The 21816-nt window shown below is 36.5% G+C and overlaps 1 protein-coding gene across 2 annotated transcripts in view; it reads right to left on the bottom strand.

Moving 5' to 3' along the window:
* The window catches only part of EYA2 (EYA transcriptional coactivator and phosphatase 2), a 183015-nt gene extending 161432 nt beyond the window's left edge, over positions 1–21583 (bottom strand). For both annotated transcript variants that reach the window (XM_040331413.1, XM_040331415.1), the window contains exon 1: positions 21209–21583. The gene's annotated coding sequence lies outside the window, so the exon portion shown is untranslated. The remainder of the gene's footprint in view (positions 1–21208) is intronic.
* Positions 21584–21816: the final 233 nt, after the last annotated feature.

Below are 21816 nucleotides of genomic sequence, written 5' to 3'. Positions count from 1 at the left end.
AGACGCGGTAACTTTTGCGCAAACCAATCTATATACGCTTTTTGAGATTTGTTTTTTACCAACAATATGTAGCAGAATGCATATTGGCCTAAACTGATGAATAAATTATTATTATTTTTTTATTATTTTATTGCATGTGTTTTATAGCAGAAAGTAAACATTTTTTTATTTTTTTCAAAATTGTAACTCTTTTTTGGTTTATAGCGCAAAAGAATACCACAAAAAAAAGCTTTAAATTGTGGGGAAATAAGGAGATCAGTTTTATTTGGATACAGCGTAATTGTCAGTTAAAATAGCGCAGTGCCGCATTGCGAAAAATGTCCTCGTCTTGAAGGGGGGGGGGGGGGTAAAACCTTCCGAAGCTGAAGTGGTTAAAGAAAGACCAAAATCAATGGAAAACATGGAATTCACACTGATAATACTCCGCTAATGAAATGCAGTGGAAAACATGAGCTTTACAGAAATACTGAAATGAAAAGGAAAAAAAAAACAAAAAACTGCGAGATGAATATTGCACCCATTTATAATTAGCTCCTCTGTTGACATTAAAAGTTAAAATAACAAGAGAGGCCCGGCCTGGAGGAGAGAAGAAGTCGTCCCGATGAAGGAAAAACATTTCTGTCCTAAAAACAGTTTGTTGATCTAATCTGCGGGCAAGGAAAAAAAAATGATAACCTCTAACCGCAGCGCAAGAGAAAGAACAAAAAGAAAAAAAAAACACGTTTCACCACAACAAATCTCCAACGTGGAACTCACAATTACCGTACACTTCCAGATCTAACAAGACCGGCTTCCAGCTCAGGACGGCGAGACGCAAGTTTTTACTGGAGTTTACTCTTCCTGTGCAACAATGTTACCAAAGCAGCCTGAGAAGAAAACAATCCATAGCCAAACATAAGAGGGGGTTACTTTTACACCAACCAATAGGAAAATACTATCTAAATGTGCAGCACAAATTGGCTTTTTTATCTAGTTCCTTAACCGGTAAAGGCCCGGACCATTATGCAGGTAACTGCGACCTGGCTCCCAAACAAAATTAATGTCCCTTTTTTTCCACAAATAGAGATTTCTTTTGGTGGTATTTGATCACCTCTGCGGTTTTTATTTTTTGCGTTATAAACAAAAAAAGAGCGACAACTCTGAAAAAAAAACACAATATTTTTTACTTTTTGCTATAATAAATATCCCCAAAAAAGATATAAAAAAACATTTTTTTCCCTCAGTTTAGGCCGATACGTATTCTTCTACCTATTTTTGGTAAAAAAAAAATCGCAATAAGCGGGCTCTTAAAGAGGACGTATATATACGTCCATGTGCCCAGCCGTGCCATTCTGTCGACATATATAGTCGTGCGGAGGTCCTTAAGTGGTTAATATCCATCAATATTTAATTGGTTCCGATTGGTTTGCGCAAAATTTATAGCGTTTACAAAATAGGACATAGTTTTATGGCATTTTTATTAATATTTATTTTTTTACTACTAATGGCGGCGATCAGCGATTTTCTTCATTACTGCGACATTATGGCGGACACTTTGGACGCTCTTGACAAATTTTTGGGGCCATTGTCATTTTCACAGCCCGAAAAGTGCTATAAAAATGCACTGAATACTGTGAAAATGATAATGGCAGTGAAGGGGTTAACCACGAGGGGGCACTGTAAGGGTTAAGTGTGACCTCATGTGTGTTTCTTACTGTAGGGGGGCGGGGCTGGACGTGTGACGCCAGTGATCGTCGTTCCCTATATCAGGGAACAGACGATCACTGACACTGCCACAGAGAAGAACGGGGAAGGTTTGAAATATCAGGGGTCTATTTCTGTGCATTACTGCATGTTTAAAGCAGTATATTCCAGTGTGTTACTGCACGTTTAATGCAGCATATTTGTGTGCATTAGTGGACGTTTAACGTTGTATATTTCGGTGTGTTATGTGCCATTTAGTGCTGTATTTTTCTGTGTGTTACTGCATGTTTAACGCAGTATATTTTGATGCAATCTGCACCACACAGGGTGATAAGGGTGTGCCTATGAAAGACACCCAGACAGGGGCAAAGATGTGGGAAGGGGTCTGAATATATTGACTTTTTGGGGTTCTTCAGAAGAGAACTGGAAGCACACAAATCCAAAAAAAAGGACAACAATGTAACTCTACCATAGGTGTGCACAGCCCAGGGCCGCTGATAGGGGGGGACCACCAGCCCTTCTGTAGGGGCCCCCCCGGCACACAGAGGGGCCCAGACAGCAGGAGGGTTGGTGGAGAACAATGCTCTCCGTGTCTCTCTCCCAGGTTTCTCCCCCTGTCCCTCCCGTCGGCTTTTAGCTGCTGGGTGAGAGACATGGAGGGATAATGAACCTGGCCAGCCCCCGCTGAGCTTCTTCCCCTGCCCCGAGAGGGGGTTGTGCTAGGAGGAGGGATTTTTGGGAATGTGTCCTAGGAGAGGGATTGAAGAAATAAGATTTGTGCTAGAAGGGGAGATGCGTGATTGTGTATCAGGGGCTACTAGGAGGGATTGGGGGAATTGTGCAGGCAGGGGAGATTTGTACTAAGAGGGGGAATTGAAGTGGCATTTGTGTCCATTAATAATGTATTTTTTTGTGAAAATATTGTTTAGAATATCGTCAGGTGTGTGTGTGTGTGGGGCCCCTGTCAGGTAGGCTGTACGTGGCCCCATGATTCCTAACAGCGGCCCTGGCACAGCCTATCGCATTAGTGTGCGCACCCCAAAACTCAAACACCTTTGCATGTGTATATATACTAATGGTGTCAGCAGAGCAATGGACGGTGTTAGTAGGGAAAAACTTGCTCTTAGTAGCGCAGTGGACGGCGTCCTTAGTTTTTATTTTTTACATTTTTTTATTTTATCTTATCATTTTTTTTTAGGAGCCTTTAGGGATCTTTGGTGAAATATTAGGGGTCCAAACAGAGGAAATCTTCACCACATAGGGCGATTAGGGAGTGCCCAGGCACCCCTGGCACACCCTGCGCGCACGCCTATGAAATCTACAAAGCAAGTGCTATTTGACGATAGTCGAGTGGTTAATAAAAAAACGTTGGGATCCTAAACTCCCCTCGCTGGAAACCAACCAAAATGAATTTAAATTCCTCGCTGGTCCATTAAGGAGGTCAAGTTACCGTAGGGCTAGAGCCACAGACCGACGATCGTAACAATACGCAGTACCCAGCGCCAGCCCGCTCAGCGCAGCCGAGATACAAATGATAAAGCGATTGTTGCAGAGGGTGGGGGGGGGGTAAATGTGGCGGACAGCTGTTTTCACGGTGAGAAAACACTTCGCTCGATGATAGACTGAACACTGTATAAACTCCACGCTGGAAGTTATATAAACAGCAGGTGGGTTTATTGCAATAAATGGACTCATAGTTAATGAAGTCCAGAATTTCAGTCGCCTCCTAAAAAAAAACTAAAAAAAAAAAAAAATTCCACTACAGCCTGGAAATCTCTGACAACTGCAAAACATTGCTGACAATTCCTCTGTGCGATTAAAAAGGGAAACTAAGCCTCAATTACAAGCTGCTTTGTGGAGAAAGAGTTTGAAGAACATTTGTCGAAATATCAATGTAATAAATCCAAAGATATTTTATAATAGTGGGTGGGATTTTCCAACACACACCGCAAATTTCCTGTCCAATAGAAGATAACGGGCAGCTGTCTCTAGGAACGGCTGATCACGCAGAGTATAGCCGTACAACAACTGTGTATCCAACGTGCAACATTGTATTTTCTTACAATAGGTGACACAAAAAATATACAAACAATAGGTGTTACTTCGCCCCCCCCCCCCTTTTGTTTTTCCTATATTTGCCTGTGGATGTTATCAGGAGCTCTTTAGCATAAGATGTTTTCTTAACCACTTAAGACCCGGACCAATATGCAGGTAAAGGACCTGGCCAGTTTTTGCGATTCGGCGCTGCGTCGCTTTAACCACTTAAGGACCGGACCAATATGCTGCTAAATGACCCAAGGGGTTTTTACAATTCGGCACTGCGTCGCTTTAACAGACAATTGCGCGGTCGTGCGACGTGGCTCCCAAACAAAATTGGCGTCCTTTTCCCCCCCACAAATAGAGCTTTCTTTTGGTGGTATTTGATCACCTCTGCGGTTTTTATTTTTTGCGCTATAAACAAAAATAGAGCGACAATTTTGAAAAAAATGCAATATTTTTTACTTTTTGCTATAATAAATATCCCCCAAAAATATATAATAAACATTTTTTTTTCCCTCAGTTTAGGCCGATACGTATTCTTCTACCTATTTTTGGTAAAAAAATCGCAATAAGCGTTTATCGATTGGTTTGCGCAAAATTTATAGCGTTTACAAAATAGGGGATATTTTTTTTTTTTTTTTACTACTAATGGCGGCGATCAGTGATTTTTTTTCGTGACTGCGACATTATGGCGGACACTTCGGACAATTTTGACACATTTTTGGGACAATTGTCATTTTCACAGCAAAAAATGCATTTAAATTGCATTGTTTATTGTGAAAATGACAGTTGCAGTTTGGGAGTTAACCACAGGGGGCGCTGTAGGAGTTAGTGTTCACTTAGTGTGTGTTTACAACTGTAGGGGGGTGTGGCTGTAGGACTGACGTCATCGATCGTGTCTCCCTATAAAAGGGATCACTCGATCGATTGCAGCCGCCACAGTGAAGCACATGGGGTGGGAGGGGGGGGGGGGGAAGGACATACATTTTATTTGGGTACAGTGTCACATGACCACGCAATTGTCAGTTAAAGTGACGCAGTGCCGTATCGCAAAAAAAAATGACCTGATCAGAAAGAGGGGTAAAACCTTCCAGAGCTGAAGTGGTTAAGACCAGGGCTGTCTTAATGAGAGGGCACACCTGGGCAGCTGCATGAGGGGCCCCTGGACTTTCCCCAAAGCAGCTGGTCCTTGAGCCCACGCTGCCCTGAAATTGGGGGCCCAATGATGGCACTGAGAGTGAGACAGGGGAGGCAGTGTGCCTCCTACCTGCTTGATGTCTGTTTACCTGCACCGTCATCATTGTAGGGGCCCCAGAGAATTTATTTTCCCAGGGGCCCATGATGCTATTTAGACGGCCCTGGTTAAAGCGGGGGGTTCACCCGAAAAACAAATTTTTAACATTAGATTGAGGCTAATTGTGGGAAGTATAATCGGGTGTTTTTTTTTTTTAAAACAATGCAGTACTTACCGTTTTAGAGATAGATGTTCTCCGGGTATGGTCTTCGGGACTGGACGTTCCTATTTGATTGACAGCCTTCCGACCGTCGCATACAGCGCGTCACGAGTTGCCGAAAGTAGCCGAACGTCGGTGCGCAGGCGCCGTATAGAGCCGCAACCGACGTTCGGCTTCTTTTGGCAACTTGTGACGCTCTGTATGCATGGTCGGAAGCCTGTCAATCAAATAGGAACGCCCAGTCCCGAAGACCATACCCGGAAGCCGCGGAGAACATCTATCTCTAAAACGGTAAGTACTGCATTGGTTTAAAAAAAAAACCACCCGATTGTGCTTCCCACAATTAGCCTCAATCTAATGTTAAAAACATTTTTTCGGGGTGAACCCCCGCTTTAAGGCAGAACGCCTGTCTTCGCGGGGGTCTACGTGATTATACCGTCCTATTCCCTTTTTTTTTTCTTATTACATCAGGTCTACACACTGGGGAGTGAAATAAGATTCCATTAAATTCAAAAGGCAGTCCAATTTTTAGGAAGCCACTTTGAGAATTACAATTTCCACGGCGAGGGTATTCTGTAAACCCCCAACCCCCCCCCCCCTCGGCTTGTGTTACATTGTAGCCGCACACTGCATGTCCTATAACTGTCCCCGATCGCTGAATAAAAAATAAAGAAATAAACTGGAGAATGAATTTCACCCAGACCATCGTTTTTTGTCTACGGGATGAATTCTAAATGCAGAGAATTGGATCCCGAAATCCATTTTATTAAAACTTAAATGTTGCCATCGTATTTTCACTCATCTGCGTGTTGACATGGGGGATGGGTTTTGGCACGTCGGAGGATGCACTTTGCGGGGCTGATCTTAGAATTTTGAGGATTCGCTTCACGACTGAACGACCACAAAGCATGCTTTTAACTTTGGAACGGGGACATAATTTATTACATATAAGATTTTACTAGACAGAAATATGGTATGAGATGCCTAAAAGCATCCTTGCGCCAAAAGCGAAATGTTTGGTTTTTACTAGCCGGTACTAAAGAGAAAAAGAAGAGGCGTATATAATACGGGGGGTACAGACAGATAGGGGGGTATCTCTCAAAGCAACCCAATTGTAACTTTGTTGCCATTTCTGATTGTATTTATTGAGAGGCAGAGATGGTAAAGGGGTTACAAGTGACTTAGAGAAGATACGTAGTTACATATAGTTACATAGTAGGTGAGGTTGAAAAAAGACACAAGTCCATCAAGTCCAACCTATGGGCCAGATTCAGGTACATTTGCGGCGGTCTAACGTATCCCATTTATGTTACACCGCCGCAAGTTTTAAGCGCAAGTGCTTGATTCACAAAGCACTTGCCTGTAAACTTGCGGCGGCGTAGCGTAAATCCGCTCGGCGCAAGCCCGCCTAATTCAAATGGGGCGGGCACCATTTAAATTAGGCGCGTTCCCGCACCGAACGTACTGCGCATGCTCCGTCCGTAAAATTTCCCGACGTGCATTGCGCTAAATGACGTCGCAAGGACGTCATTGGTTTCGACGTTAACGTAAATGGCGTCCAGCACCATTCACGGACGACTTACGCAAACGACGTGAAATTTAAAAATTTGACGCGGGAACGACGCCCATACTTAACATTGGTTAGTCCACCAAGAGGGCAACCTTAGTTTTAAGCAACGCATCTCTACGGAAACAACGTAAATTTAGAGCGACGGGCAAAGCGGACGTTCGTGAATCAGCGTAACTAGTCATTTGCATATTCTACGCCGACCGCAATGGAATCGCCACCTAGCGGCCGGCCTAGAATTGCAGCCTAAGATCCGATGGTGTAACACAGTTACACCTGTCGGATCTTAGGGCTATCTATGCGTAACTGATTCTATGAATCAGGCTCATAGATACGACAATCGTATCTCAGAGATACGACGGTGTATCAGGAGATACGCCGTCGTATCTCTTTTGTGAATCTGGCGCATAGTATTTTTATACATCCTTTATATCCTCATGGATGTTTTGGCGGGGCATTTATAAGGGCAGAGATGGTTTGGGGTACCAAAGAGAGCAGGTTTCTCGGTGGCCCTTGCACCTCCTATCTTGCCGCCGTGTACAAGTCTGATTGTATCATTATTATGAGAACAGTCGAGTCTGTAAGTGGGAAGGCTGCAGTAACACAGGCAGCTAAAAACGAAGAACGCTGCAAGTCACTTTTTAGCTTTTATGTATAGAAATATAATAATAAACAATGAGCAGAACTGTCAATCAGCACAATGCACCCAGAGTTCTCTGTTCTGTGCTCTCCAGAAAACCAAAACCATGACTGGCAGGTCTCTTTAAAAAAAAAAAAAACGAACCCACTCAAGTCGACTTCATGTGATTTATGTTTGTTTATCATTTCTCAACCCTTTTTAAAGTACAAATGCTTCACGCGGGTAATGAAAATCGGGACGCACAATCCTAAGACAGAGGGTCACATGCAAAAGCAATGGTCTTTAGGGATGATCTTCAGCTGGTCTGAGGCCTAATTTTTTTACTTTGCTACAGAAAAAAAAAAGATCAGTAACAACTTTTTTTTCCTCCCCCCCAAACTTGATACAATGAACATAAAAACAAAAACATCACAAACATTTGCAGAGAGATGTCAAGAGGTGCCGTTTTTCGAGAAATGCTCTTAATCTTTGTAAGCCGAAAAACTAGCATTTATATAATTTTTTTTTAAAGAGAACCTGTCTCCAAGTAAAAGAAAGAAAAATAAATGGTTGACTATTGGATAGCAAGGAAAGAGTCCAATGGCATCCAGATATCTATTACCGTATTTATCCGCGTACATCGCATACTTTTTTGCCCTGGGTGCGCGATATACGCCGATACCCGCTTCCTGCGCCGTGTTTGAATGCCTGCGCCGACATATACCGAGCGCAGTACATTCGGCCAGGCTCGGCTTCACTCGCAATCACGCTCTGTGACGTTCATGCGTGAGAAGCCGAGCCTGGCCGAATATACCCGAGTGTACTGCGCTCAACAAAAAGTTGCGTATAAAAGGCCGCTGCACAAATACCGCGTGACATAAAATATTGCAACAATTTTATTCTCTAGATTCTCTGCTAAAATAAATAAATAAATAAAATAATATATAATATATAAAATAAATATATATATATATACACACACACATATATATATATATATATATATATATATATATATATATAAATATAAATATATATATATATATATATATATAATAAAATATATATATTTATATATATATATTTATTTTAACATAAATAAATATATATATATTTTTATTTATTTTAACATAAATATATATAAACATTCTACAAAAAAATTGGGCTAACTTTACTGCTTATTTTTTATTTTTATTTTTTTTTTTTATTCATGAAAGTGTATTTTTCCCCAAAAAGTTGCATTTAAAAGGCCGCTGCACAAATACCGCGTGACATAAAATATTTCAACAATTTTATTCTCTAGATTCTTTGCTAAATTAAATAAATAAATAAATAAAATAATATATAATATATATATATATACATATATATAACATATATATATATATATATATATATATATATATATATATTTATTTATGTTAATAAATAAATATAGATATTTATTTTAACAGAAATATATATATATATATACATATATATATATATATATATATATATATATATATATATATATATATATATATTGCGCGATTTTAAAGCGTGACATGTTAGGTATCTATTTACTCGGCGTAACATCATCTTTCACATTCTACAAAAAAATTGGGCTAACTTTACTGCTTGTTTTTTTTTTTTTTTTTTATTCATGAAAGTGTATTTTTCCCTAAAAAGTTGCGTTTAAAAGGCCGCTGCACAAATACCACGTGACATAAAATATTGCAATATATATATATATATATATATATATATATAAAAATAAATAAATAAAACATATATATATATATATATATATATATATATATATATATATATATATATATATATATAATGTTTGGGGGTTCCAAGTAATTTTCTAGCAAAAAATACAGATTTTAACACCAAATGTCATGAAAGGGATAATAAAGAATAAGAATAATAACGGCTGCAATGTAATACTAGATTCATCGGTCACTGCAGTTTTGTATTCATATGGGTTATGTCCTAATTTTCCAATTGCGTTCAGCTTTCTCCTGCAGAGTGAGAGATTTCAATAAAAGGGATCACCACCGCCGAGTACTTGGCAGCAGCGTCAGCGGCGAGCAATTACAGAAAAATTAGAAAGTGATTTCTGCATCGTTTCACAATGATTTAATTTAATTTTTTTTCTTATGATTTCCGACACATGTCGGCTACCCAACTCCCCCAACAACCTCCTTATAAATGCAAAAACAGCAACTCTCTGGTTAAATCCCGCTTCTTTAAATCCCTAATTAACGACACCCATGGATTTAAAGCCGCATTCATCACTCAGGCTTCCAACACCACATTAAGCTAAAGCCTAAAGCCAATTAGAAAAGCACAAACAACATTTAGAAGGGAGAATAGTTTTTTTAAACAACAACATATGCCATTCACCTTTTTACTTCATTGTGAAAAGAAAAAAAAACATCAACACCCACAAATTAAGAATTGTAAAAAAGCGATCTTATGTGTGACGCAGATCTCCTAAAACGCGACTACAAATGTCAAATTTAGATTTATAAAATTTGATATTTGATCTTATATGCGACGTATATCTCCTAAAAACACTACTAATAATGTCAAATTTAGATATGTAAATTTAAATTTGATCGGACATGTGACGTAGATCTCCTAAAAACGCTCACTAAAAAATTCAAGTTTAGATATATAAATTTAAATTTCGATCTTATATGTGACGTAGATCTCCTAAAACGCTGACAACAAATGTCAAATTCAGTCAGCTAAATTTTTATTTATTTTTATTTATTTTTTAAATGAACCAGCCTGAAAAATAATGATATAGCCAAGCGAATTGCGCAATACAAAAGAACGAGGAGCTCAATAATCTTCAGTAAATGCGTCAGCCTGTCGATCGGTAAGCTCAGGTTTGTTTGGTTGCTACAAGACCCCACCTTTAACCACTTAAGGACCGGACCAATATGCTGCTAAATGACCCAAGGGGTTTTTACAATTCATAACTCCGTCGCTTTAACAGACAATTGCGCGGTCGTGCGACGTGGCTCCCAAACAAAATTGGTGTCCTTTTTTCCCCACAAATAGAGCTTTCTTTTGGTGGTATTTGATCACCTCTGCGGTTTTTATTTTTTGCGCTATAAACAAAAATAGAGCGACAATTCTGAAAAAAATTCAATATTTTTTACTTTTTGCTATAATAAATATGCCCCAAAAATATATAAAAAAACTATTTTTTCCCTCAGTTTAGGCCGATACGTATTCTTCTACCTATTTTTGGTAAAAAAAAAATCGCAATAAGCGTTTATCGGTTGGTTTGCGCAAAATTTATAGCGTTTACAAAATAGGGGATAGTTTTATTGCATTTTTATAAAAAAAAATGTAAAGACCACCACATATGCAATATTGAAAAAAAAAAAAAAAAAAAAAGGGGGGGTGCAGAAGTTTGTAGGTTTAACCACTTCAGCCCCGGACCATTTGACTGCCCAAAGACCAAGATCACTTTTTGCGATTCGGCACTGCGTCGCTTTAACTGACAATTGCGCGGTCGTGCGACGTGGCTCCCAAACAAAATCAACGTCCTTTTTTTCCCCACAAATAGAGCTTTCTTTTGGTGGTATTTGATCACCTCTGCGGTTTTTATTTTTTGCCCTTTAACCACTTAAGACCCGGACCAAAATGCAGCTAAAGGACCCGGCCCCTTTTTGCGATTCGGCACTGCGTCGCTGTAACTGACAATTGCGCAGTCGTGCGATGTGGCTCCCAAACAAAATCAACGTCCTTTTTTCCCCACAAATAGAGCTTTCTTTTGGTGGTATTTGATCTCCTCTGCGGTTTTTATTTTTTGCGCTTTAAACAAAAATAGAGCGACAATTTTGCTATAATAAAATTCCCTCAGTTTAGGCCGATAATTAAAATAAATAAAAAAATCGCAATAAGCGTTTATTGATTGGTTCGCGCAAAAGTTATAGCGTCTACAAAATAGGGGATAGTTTTATGGCATTTTTATTGTTATTTTTTTTTTTTACTAGTAATGGTGGCGATCAGCGATTTTTATCGTGACTGCGACATTATGGCGGACACATCGGACACTTTTGACACTATTTTGGGACCGTTCACATTTATACAGCGATCAGTGCTATAAAAATGCTCTGATTACTGTATAAATGTGACTGGCAGTGAAAGGGTTAACCAGTAGGGGAGCTGAAGGGGTTAAGTGTGTCCGAGGGGTGTGTTCTAACTGTGGGGGGTGGGCTATGTGTGACACGACACCGATCACCGGTTCCGATTACAGGGAGCTGTGATCAGTGTCCTTGTCACTAGGCAGAACAGGTAAAATGCTTGTTTACATCAGCATTTCCCCATTCTTGCTCTCCGTGAGACAATCGGGGGTCTCCCGGCGGACATCAAGTCCGCGGGACCCACGGTCACACTCACGGAGCTCGCGGCGGGTGCGGGCGCCCACAATGCACCGTCGTAAAGGGCAAGGTATATATACGTTGATCTGCCCAACCAGCGTGAGCCGGTCGGCAAGTGGTTAAAAAAATAAAAAATAAAATCCCTATGAAATCTAAACTTGCAGCAAAGGCCCTTACTGGGCACCCAGAGATATGAGACATTGCTTTCCGAGGCTTGTGGTCGGCGCCTCGTTTTTTCAAACATTCGTTCCATAATCACATACCACTTTCTCTCAATCAGAAAGAAGCACGCCTGTAATATATGCGCACAACGCTGCCTGATGCCATGAAAAAGGATGCCTACAGGAAGTGATCATGGCCAGAAAGAGGGGGAAAGAAATATCGCACTCAAGGAAAACAGCTACAAAATTCCAGTTTTTGCTTTTTTTCTGGTGAAACCAGTTTACGAAGATTGCTGTACTAAAAATTATTTGGCTAGTCTTACAATGTACGTTTCCTAATGCGGCTCCAAATTAAAGCTTTTGGGATTTTTGACAATGTATCCATTTAACATTTCTTCTCCAATGCAAAACTTTTGGGGACCTTTGATAATGGATCCACGTAACAAAGAGACTTTGGGGATCTTTGATAATAGATACATGTAACAAAGAGACACGAAGTGATGTTTTGAGGCCTTTTGATAACGGATCCATGTAACAAAGATGCGTAGTGATGTTTTTGGGGATCTTGGAGAATGTGTCTATGTAACATTTTGTCTCCAATGCAAAACTTTTGGGGATCTTTGATAATAGATACATGTAACAAAGAGACACGTAGTGATGTTTTGGGGATCTTTGATAATGGATCCACGTAACAAAGAGACTTTGGGGATCTTTGATAATGGATCCACGTAACAAAGATACTTTTGGGGATCTTTGATAATGGATCCATGTAACAAAGAGACTTTGGGGATCTTTGATAATGGATCCATGTAACAAAGACACTTTGGGGATCTTTGATAATGGATCCACGTAACAAAGAGACTTTGGGGATCTTTGATAATGGATCCACATAACAAAGAGACTTTGGGGATCTTTGATAATGGATCCACGTAACAAAGAGACTTTGGGGATCTTTGATAATGGATCCATGTAACAAAGAGACACGTAGTGATGTTTTGAGGCTTTTCGATACCGGATCCATGCAACAAAGATGCGTAGCGATGTTTTTGGGGATCTTGGAGAATGTGTCTATGTAACATTTTTTCTCCAATGCAAAACTTTTGGGATCTTTGATAATGGATCCATGTAACAAAGAGACATGTAGTGATGTTTTTAGGGATCTTGGAGAATGTGTTTATGTAACATTTCATCACCAATGCAAAACTTTTTGGTCATAAACTGATTTTTTTTGGATCTTTAAGAGTGTGTCTTGGTCTCAAATACAAATCTTTTGGGATATTTGAGAATGTATCTATGTAACCAAAGGGACATTTTAAAATGTATTTATGTGACCAAGGCCTTTGGAATCTATGAGAATGCATCTATGTAACAATTTGTCTCCAATGCAAAGCTTTTGGGATCTTTGACAATGGAGATTGCAAAATATGGTGCAGCTCTGCATTAAAAACCAATCAGCTTCCAGGTTTTCTTGTCAAAGCTCAATTGAACAAACTGATTGGCTACCATGCACAGGTGCTCCAGATTTTGCAGGCTCCAGTTTTAATAAATCAACCCCGATGTGTAACAAAGGGACACGTAGTAATGTTTATAATGTTTTATGATAGAGTTGCCACTTCATCCCTTTAAAACTGAACACATATGAATCACACAGGTTCTGTGGCTAATTAAGGTGGTAATTAAACTCACTTGGTGCCTTACCTGCATTAAATTTGCCTCAGAACCTGTGCAATTCATATGTGTTGGGGTTTAAAGGGATGAGGTGGCAACCCTAACCTATGGACATTTACTAAAGCTGGTGCACACAGAATCTGGTGCAGCTGTGCCTAGTAACCAATCAGCTTCTAACTTCAGCTTGTTCAATTAAAGCTTTGCCAATAAAACCTGGAAGCTGATTGGTTACTAGGCACAGCTGCACCAAATTCTGTGTGCACCAGCTTTAGTAAATCCCAACCCCCCCTCACCTGTCTCCAATCTAAAGATTTCGGGATCTTTAATAATGTAACATAGGGAAATGTAGTGATGTTTTAAGGATCTTTGAGGATCTATTTATGTAATATTTTGTCTCCATGGCAGTTTTTGGGATCTGTGTGAATGTGCCTATGTAAGATTTCATCTACAATACAAAGTGTTTTGGGATCTTTGAGGATGTGTCTAACATTCCGTCTCCAATGCAAAGCTTTTGAGATCCAACATAGGGACATGTAGGAATGTTTTAAAGATCTTTGAGAATATATCTATGTAATATTTTCTCTCCAATCCAAAGCTTTTAGGATCTTAAACAACGTAACATAGGGACATGTAGGAATGTTTTAAGGATCTTTGAGTAATGCATCTACGTAATATTCTCCAATGCAAAGCTTTTCAGATCTTTGAGGATGTGTCTATCTAACATGTCTTCTCCAGTGCAAAGCTTTTGGGATAATGTAACATAGGGACATATAGTAAAGATCTTTGAGAATGTATCCATGTCATATTTCTGTATCTATGTCTTATTTCTTTAACTATGCAAAGCTTTTGGGATCTTTAATTATGTAACACAGGGACATGTAGAAATGTTTTAAAGATCTTTGAGAATATATCTATGTAACATTTTGTCTCCAATCCTAAAGCTTTTGGGATTTTTTATTATGTAACATAGGGACATGCAGTAATATTTTAAAAATCCTTTAGGGAGTATCTCTGTAATAATTCTTCCCCAATACAAAGCTTTCAGATCTTTGAGAATGTATCTATGTAATATTTATATCTCTATGTAATATTTATTCAACAATACAAAGCTTTTCAGATCTGTGAAGACGTATCAATGTAATATTTCTGTCTGTATGTAATATTTCTTCAACAATACAAATCTTTTCAGATCTTTGAGAAAGTATCTATAAAATATTTCTGTCTCTAAGCTTTTCAGATCTTTGAGAAAGTATCTATGAAATATTTCTGTCTCTAAGCTTTTCAGATCTTTGAGGACATAGTAACATTTGATCTCCAATGCAAAGCTTTTGGGATCTTTAATAATGTAACACAGGGACATGTAGTAATCTAGTAGTTTAAAGATCTTTGGGATTGTATCTATGTAATATTCTCCAATGCAAAGCTTTTCAGATTTATGAAAATGTATCTATGCAATATTTCTTCAACAATCCAAAGCTTTTCAGATCTTTGAGGACGTGTCTATGTAATATTTCTGTCTGTATGTAATATTTGTTCTCCAAGCTTTTCAGATCTTTGAGAATGTATCTATGTAATATTTCTGTCTGTATGTAATATTTCTTCAAGCTTTTCAGATCTTTGAGAATGCATCTATGTAATATTTCTTCAACAATACAAAGCTTTTCAAATCTTTGAGGACGTGTCTATGTAATATTTCTGTCTCTATGCAATATTTCTTCTCCAATACAAAGCTTTTCAGATCTTTGAGGACGTATCTATGTAACATCTGATCTCCAATGCTCCAAAGCTTTTGGGATCTTTAATTATGTAACACAGGGACATATAGTAATGTTTTAAAGATCTTTGGGAGTGTATCTATGTACTATTACTACTCCAATGTTAAGCTTTTTAGATATATGAGAATGTATTTATGTAATATTTCTGTATCTTTGCAATAATATTTCTTCAACAATACAAAGATTTTCAGATCTTAGAGGACGTGTCTATGTAATATTTGATCTCCAATGCAAAGCTTTTGGGATCTTTAATTACGTAACACAGGGACATGTTAGATACATTCTCAAAGATCTTTAAACATTACTAACATGTCCCTGTGTTACGTAATTAAAGATCCCAAAAGCTTTGCATTGGAGATCAAATATTACATAGACACGTCCTCTAAAATCTGAAAATCTTTGTATTGTTGAAGAAATATTATTGCAAAGATACAGAAATATTACATAGTAATGTTTAAAGATCTTTGAGAATGTATCTATGTACTATTACTTCTCCAATGCAAAGCTTTTTAGATTTATGACAATGTATCTATCTAATAGTTCTGTACCCATGTAATAACATTTGATCTCCAATGCAAAGCTTTTCAGATTTATGAGAATGTATCCATGTAATATTTCTGTATCTATGTAATATTTCTTCAACAATACAGAGCTTTTCAGATCTTTGAGGACGTGTCTATGTAACATTTGATCTCCAATGCGCCAAAGCATTTTCGGCGATTGTAGCCGTATTTGTGCACTTGCGACAGAAACAATTGAGTACTGTCCGTGATATTTTTTTATTAATTTTTTTTATTTGCACTAACATACAATTTTTCAGGACATGCCTTTCGGGGGTAGGTCCCCCTTCTTCAAGGTCCAAGCAGTACCGATTCACAAATGTTTTTTTTTTAATAATGTAACATAGGGACAAGTAGAAATGATTTAAGGATCTTTGAGAATGTATCTATGTGATATTTGGTCTCCAAGCAAAGCTTTTAGAATCTTTTTTTTTTAAATCAAATAGAAGCTTTTAGGATCTTTAATAATGTAACAAAGGGACACGGAGTGATGTTTTTTTTTTTTTGGAGTGTCATCACCTTTGGGACAAAGGGACAGAGCCACTGTCACCACCATGTTGCTGCAGTTATTTGTCACCTAACTAGATCTGATAAAAAAAAAAACAGGGTGATGAATAAACTCCATTAAGCCAGCTAAGATCTATAAAGCGGGAGGCCCTGTTGATGGTCTTGTTGAATTTGGTGACTTCTACTGACTTGCCTTTCTATTAGCGTAGGACCGGGGCAGCGGAGGGACCTGGGGAGAGACGTGATTGTCTAGGGGATTGTGCTCTGTCATCAAGCACAGTGTTTGCTAAACCCACAGATCTTCACAGCACTGGCTCAACCGTGAAGGCGTTTGTTTAATAAATCCACCATTTTCCTCTTCCAACAAAAGAGACCTTCTACTAAACAACCTCCACTTAAATATTATGATAACACAAGTGTGTACCTTCCCCAGTTCACCGCCGACTGCCTGCAAAGAGGCTGCGTTCCAGGGACTTCACTGCCTCCTTTCCAAAAAAAAAAGAAAAAATCCAAATACATTTTCCTGATGCAACACAACATCGCCAGGAAACGTTCGGAAAATAAAAAAAATCCACTTCCTTTCAATAATGTAAAACTAACATTAGTGCGATTTCTTTGCACGTTTTTGGAAAGTTTTGAAACATTTGCTGTTTCTGTGTATTCCCTTTTTATGTTTCGATTGTAAGCTCTTTGGGCCAGGTTTCTCATTCCTGGTTGCTCAAGGTATACCTCTCTATAAGGGCCTCTCTCTTTGTTCATTTGTGCTTTATAATTAATAAAAAATAGGTCGTGTCCACAAAACCTTTGAAGAAACTAAAAACGGCAAAATAATGCTTTTAAAAGAAGATTTAAAAAAAAAAAATGTTATTTTTTTTTACATTTGATTTTTTTTTGTTCATGCACTCATATGCACGTAAAAACAGCCGGGATTGTATTAAGAACTGTAACAGTTACTGCAAGTTACTAACATAATTACTGTCATTTGAAACCATATGCTAAGCATGAATATTTTATAAGGCACTATTCATTAAGGTATCGCTAATGTGCAAAGTGCGTTTGAATTATTGCGATCACATGACACGCATGAAAACATTGTGAATTCTTTTTTTTTTTTTTATTATGTCAGGAATCTGTAGCTAAATATTGTGATTGGATTATATAACAAATATAAAAAAAAAAAAAGAAAAAAAAAAAATTCGACAAAATTTTACACATGCTGTAAAATTCAACAAACTTCTTTTACACATGCTATGATTGGCATAGATACAATTGTATTGGTTATTTTTTAACGAACAAAAAAAAATTACACTATTTAAGAATTTAGGATAAAAATGGCAGGTATTAGGTTTTTATTTTACATTTATTTTAATAATAATTTTATTGAAGATTTTTCGCAACATGGGAAACTAAATTTTTGGGGGGTAATATCCTTATTTTACATTTTTTTTTATTCTTAATTTAAACTTTAAATTAATCTTCAGCACTACAAAATATATTTTCTATCTATACTAGCATAAAAAAAACAAAGAATTCACAATGGGTTTTTTTTTTCGTGTCATGTGATCGCAATAATTCAAACGCACTTTGCACTACTTAAAAAAACCCACAAATAAATAAATAAAACACACTCAAAGATTATAAAGATTTGACTAATATCCAGCATATATAGAAATAAAAATAGAAAACATTTTATATATTTATTTTTCCTTACTGATACTGCTACTTATTTTAAAAACTGTTTCAAACTATGGCTGTAATATATACACACACATATATATATATATATATATATATATATATATATATATATATATATATATATATATATATATATATATATATATATATATATATATATATAAATGTATTTATATTTCTTTACAGATACTGCTACTTATATTAAAAATAGTTTCAAACTATGGCTGTAAGAGCGCAGACATTTCCAGTTATTAAAATAAAATTGCATAAATGAACCCAAACAAGCATAACTTTTTTTTTTTTTTTTTTTGTGTGATTTGCTTTGGCTGTTGAGTTGGACGTGTTATATTTTTAAGCAATTTTGGAAGTTACAAGAAGCAGTTCCGTAATAATAGGTATTCTCTGGAGTAGCCTTGTGAGTTTTAACAAGCAAAAACCTATTCCGAAGGGGATATTGTAAAACTAATGGGCTTATTATGAAATAAAGCAGTTCAGATGGTGAAATAGCAATAACTTCCTTGTAAGATCGCAACGTCGAGTATAACCCTCCTGTAGGTTCCAAACTGCCTACTGCAGACCACTAAATCATCTTTCGGGGAAAAAAAAAGTCCCCCCAGAGCAGCTGGAAAGTCATTTTTCATGGGCTGCCCACTTTTTTTTGGGACTTTTAACTTAAAAATGATTAAAAAGCTGCGTGGCGGATTAAAATGTAACTAGTAAGGCTGATCCAATCGTGCCTGACATGCATTAATGGTTATTGGGTTGTATATTTTAATTGGGGCTTAATGAATTGATTATTGCACTTAATGTAAAAAAACAAAAAATAAGACAAAAAAAAAAAAAGAAAGGATGTGAGCACTAATATGCTAAAATAGATCTTACAGCTGGGGTTATGGTCAGACAGACCACAAATGTGAAGGCACAAAAAAAAATGAGTAAAGACTTTATAAGAGAAGGCTTAGCTGAAATTTTGTAGATTATGTTTAATAGATTTATTTGATATTAAATTATTTTCTATAGCACTTATTCAGTTTGAACTAATACATTTCTCTAAATTAAATAATTCACAAAAAAAATGTTTTATACACGAGGGTTCTTTAAAAAGTTTCCACAGATATATATATATATATATTAGATTGTAAGCTCTTCTGAGAAGGGCCCTCTTAATCCTCTTGTATTTTACTGTGTTGTAACTGTATTGTCTCCCTTTTATATTGTAAAGCGCTGCGTAAACTGTTGGCGCTATATAAATCCTGTATAATAATAATAAATTATATATATATATATATATATATATATATATATATATATATATATATATATATATATATATATATATATATATATATATATATATAAAGATATAGATAGATAGAGTTAAATAGTTAGGCTGGCCATACAATTTTCTTGCACAATTTTCCTTTAGATTTACCAAAACCATCAAATATAAGGTCAAACTTAAACACCTTCAAATTGTATGTAATCAGGCAGGCCCTTGCACTACATAGTTGAAGGTAAATCTAAAGGAAATTTAATACAAAAAAATTATATAATGTATGGCCAGCATTAGTCTGATAAAAAAAAAAAAAAAAGACACAAGCCCATCTAGTTAGAGAGATATCTAGATAGATAGGTAAAGTTATATATAATGGAGTTAAAAAAAGTGCAGAAAGTTTTTGAAAAACGCATATAATAGCTAGCTATCTAAATAAAAATAATAATAATAATAATAATAATAACAACAAATATATATATATATATATATATATATATATTTGTTATTATTTTTATGCAAAGATATATATATATATATATATATATATATATATATATATATATATATATATATATAATTATTATTATTTTTTTCATAAGTCAGAAATGGGGGAAAACACCATTATCTCTAGACATTGTCCCAGTGACAGCACAGTCTAATTAGGTCTGTAATGAGATTATTTTGAGTCAATGGCCTGGTGATATTTGTATTTGATTAACCTGTTAAATCGTTAGATCTATGATTGGAGTGTTAATTGTGGGCCTTGGGGTTGAATATTTGGCTTAAAAGAGTCTGGTAAAAGTAAATGGTAAAATAACAAAAAAAAAAAAAAAAACTACAGTAAAATATGTCTTTTTTTTTTTTTTTTTTAAGAATAAGGCTTCTTTTTTTTTTACATGTAGAAGAACGAGACTTCTTAATTTTATTAATTTCTTTAACTGGAGAAAGAAGAGATTGAATGTTATCAAAACAGTAAACGTAGTAACGATAGATAGATAGATAGATAGATAGATAGATAGATAGATAGATAGATAGATAGATAGATAGATAGATAGATAGATTTCTGAAAGAACTCTTTGCACAGAACCGCCAACTGTAATCCTTAATAAAATAAAAATATTTTGTCCCAATTTAAATTAAATTTGTACAAATTGAGAAAGTGAACACATTTTTTTTTTCCTATATTAAATAATATTTGTAAGTGAACAGAAACAAATATAGATAGAGAGATAAAGTTTTCTGAAAGACGTCTTTGCACAGAATAGTCTTTTGCAAAGAATAAAAAAAAATGATTTGTCCTATTTTAAATTCAATAAAATTTGTTCAAATAGAGAAAGTAAACAGATAGATATATAGAGTTTTCTGAAAGGAGTCTTCACATAGAACAGTCAGTTGTAATCCTTAAATAACAAAAAATATTTTGTCCTAATTTAAATTAAATTTGTACAAATTGAGAAAGTGAACAGAAACAAAGATAGACAGATAGATAGAATAAGAAAGAAGATAGATAGATAGAGATAGATAGGATATTTTTTTATAAACAAGTATTGTGCAGAAGCAACACTTGTAATCCTCAATATATATATATATATATTTATATTTATTTATTTTTTCCTGCGCACATCCCTCTCATTCTTCACATGTTGAGTCAAAATTATAATATTTTCAAACTTCAGACTTTCTGCACAAAAAAAAAATCCCTTTCATCCTGCATGTGGAACATGAGCTGAAGACATAACCATCAGGACAAGGAAAAGGTTGACAGAGCACAAAAGAGAAGGGGATAAAAAGAAAATCTAATGGACTTACCCCTGTCTAGAAGAAGATTCTCAGGTCCTCCAGGCAATCTCTGTTCAGCTAGTTGAGTGAACGAAGGATGAAGCAGGAGAAGAATCACCTACAAAGTTCAGGCAGAGCGGAGGCTCTACTACTTCCACACAAGGGGAAGGGATTTGGGGCTTCTAGTTCTTCCCAAGGCTGAGCTCAGAGGCAGAGTTCACTTCTGAAGTTTTTTGCTCTTCATGGAGAGAGAGAGAGGAGAGCTAAGCAGAGAGGAAAAAAAATGTAAAAATAATAAAAATGTAAAAAAAAAAAGCCAGAGCAGTGAGAGGCTTTGGTGGACACACTCCTGTCCAGGTGCTGTTGTGCTGACTGCCCTCTACGACTATAGGGGAGGGAGGGGATGGACAGGCTGCTTTGGAGAGAGGGGAGGGCGAGTGGGAGAGGAGAACAGACAGAAGGAAGGGGTGGCTTCGGTAAAGCTTTTCAATCCTATACAAGACAGGACTGCAAGCCCTTAGGAGGACAGGAGGAGATTACGCTGGGGCATAAAATTTGCAAAACATCATTCCTGTCTTCTTTTTCCAAAGCAGGTTGATGAATTTCTCTTTCCTAAACAAAAGGAAAAAAAAAATTCC

This window comes from Rana temporaria, chromosome 12, assembly GCF_905171775.1.
Source record: "Rana temporaria chromosome 12, aRanTem1.1, whole genome shotgun sequence".
NCBI classification, from domain to species: Eukaryota; Metazoa; Chordata; class Amphibia; order Anura; family Ranidae; genus Rana; species Rana temporaria.
The sequence above is the reverse complement of the archived record's forward strand: the minus strand, read 5'-3'. Positions and strand labels throughout refer to the sequence as shown.